Below are 2500 nucleotides of genomic sequence, written 5' to 3' on the forward strand. Positions count from 1 at the left end.
GTACTGTGTACCTCCTCCTCAATTTGTCTTCTCTCCTCCGTCCTCCTCCTCCTACTCCTTTTTCTCCTCTCACTCCTCCTCTTCATCCTCCTCCTCCTCTTTGTCCTTCTCCTCCTCTTTCTCCTCCTCCTTCTTTTGTTCTCCTCCTCCTCCTCTTCCTCCTCCTCCTCTTCCTCCTCCTCCTCCTCCTCCTCTTCCTCCTCCTCCTCTTCCTCCTCCTCCTCTTCCTCCTCCTTCTCCTCCTCTTCCCTCTCCCTCTCTTCCTCTACATCTGCCTCTTCTTGTTTTGTTTTTTTCTGCTTTTCTCCATCATTTTTTTTATCTTCTTCCTTTCCATCCATCTTTCTCCTCCTCCTCCCCTCTTCCTCTTCCTTATTCCTTCCCTCTCCTCCTTGTTTCTTGTCTCTTTACCTCTTCCTCCTCTCTTCCACCTCATTGGCGTCTACAACTCCTCCTCATCCCTCTTCCTCATGTACCATTTGCTCTCCTACTGTTCCATATCCACTTACCCTGACTCTTTACCTATTCCCACTCCATTCCCATTCCTACTTCCATTCCTTATCCCAGTTCCACTCCTACTCGCCCATGCAATCCCATTTTTGCTCCCATGTTTGTTATCACTCCCAATCGCGCTTCCAATCCTACTTCCACTTCTGCTTCCACTACCACTGCCATTTCCACTGCTACTCCACTCCCACTCCCACTGGCACTGGCACTCCTACTCCCACTCCCACTGGCACTCCTACTCTCAATCCCACTCCCGCTCCTACTCCCACTGCCACTCCAACTCCCACTCCCACTCCTAGTCGTACTCCCACTCCCATTCCCACTTCCACTCCTATTCCCACTCCTAGTCGTACTCCCACTATCACTCCCACTCCCAGTATCACTCCCACTCCCCCAAATACTTTCACTTCCACTCCCGCTCCCGCTCCCGCTCCCACTCCCACTCCCATTCCCACTCCCACTCCCACTCCTACTCCCACTCCCACTCCCACTCCCATTCCCACTCTGACTCCTACTCCTACTCCCACTCCAACTCCCACTTCCACTCCTACTCCCGATGCTACTCCCAATCCCAATCCCAATCCCAATCCCAATCCCAATCCCACTCCCACTTCCTCTGGTGCTCATTTCGTGCTGGCTACCCTAAGTCCGACTTTATCCTTCCGAGAACATTTTTTCTTTCTTCTGAGGACATCGTGGGAGGCGGGGGTGGGAGGAGGGGAGGAGGGGAGGAGGAGGTGTTGGAGGGGGAGAGGTGGCGGTAACGGGAGCTGGGAATGAATGACGGTAGGTGTTGGGGAAGGTTTAGGGTGTGGGTGGAGAATTAACTCGAGGAAATGTAGAATATTCTTTAAAAACTTTCGGAGGAACTTGGAGGATGTCTTTAAGAAATTTTGTATTCATGAACAGTGTTTACTCTCGCCTTGAAGCTGTGCAGTCTCAGATAAAGAGATGACGTAGCTCATTTCCCCTCACCTCCCGTTCCCCTCGCCTCCCCCTCACGTCCCCTCACTTCCCTTCATTTCCCCTCATTTCACTTCATCTCCCAACACCATTCCGGTGCAGAATCGAAGAGCTTCTTTCACGCGGATTAAAATGCGGCAAAGGACAACACTTAATGGAGAGATATTAGTTCCCTTCCACTTTCACCTTCCCCTTCCCCCTTCCCCCTTCCCCCTTCCCCCTTCCCCTTCCCCTTCCTCTTCCCCATACCCTTCCCCTTCCCCTTCCCCTTCCCCTTCCCCTTCCCCTTCCCCTTCCCCTTCCCCTTCCCCTTCCCCTTCCCCCTTCCCCTTCCCCTTCCCCTTCCCCTTCCCCTTCCCCTTCCCCCTTCCCCTTCCCTTTCCTTTCTCCTTTTCGTTACATTTCCCTCTTTGCCCTTCCTATTCCTATTTCCTTTTCACTTTTTCTTCTTTTACCTTTCCCTTTCCCCTTTCCTTTCCTGCTCTCTGCTCCCTTCTCCTTATTGTTCCTAATCCTCTCTCCAATTCTTATTCAGTTTCCCTTCCCTTTCCTATTTCCCTTTCCAATACCTTTTCCGTTTTCCTTACCTTCTCCTTACCCTTACCTTCCTCTTCCTCTTTTCTTCCCATTTCTCTTCACCTTTCCATTTGTATTTCTTTTCTCTTTCCCTTTTCTTTTTATCTTTCTATTTCCATTCTCATTTCCTCCCTCTTTCTATTCCCCCTTTCCTCTTCCTCCCCTGTTACCCTTTCCATTCCCGTTCTCCAACCCTTTTACTCTCTCCCTTCCTTCTTACCAACTCCTTCATTCCCATTCCCTCTCACGTCTCCTATACCCTCCTCACAGCATCCTGACCATCCCTTACTACATCTCTAATCTATTCGGGAAGATTTGGCAGGTACTGTAAGTGGGGTGATAAATACGGAAGATAGAGAGGAGAGGAAGGAATGAAAAGAAGAAAGAAGAGGTAATGTTCTCCTTGCTCATGTTGTTGTTGTTGTTGTTGTTGTTGTTGTTGTTGTTGTTGTTG

Source organism: Oratosquilla oratoria, chromosome 35 (genome assembly GCF_046742065.1).
Source record: "Oratosquilla oratoria isolate Oo_2021 chromosome 35, ASM4674206v1, whole genome shotgun sequence".
Taxonomy (NCBI): Eukaryota; Metazoa; Arthropoda; class Malacostraca; order Stomatopoda; family Squillidae; genus Oratosquilla; species Oratosquilla oratoria.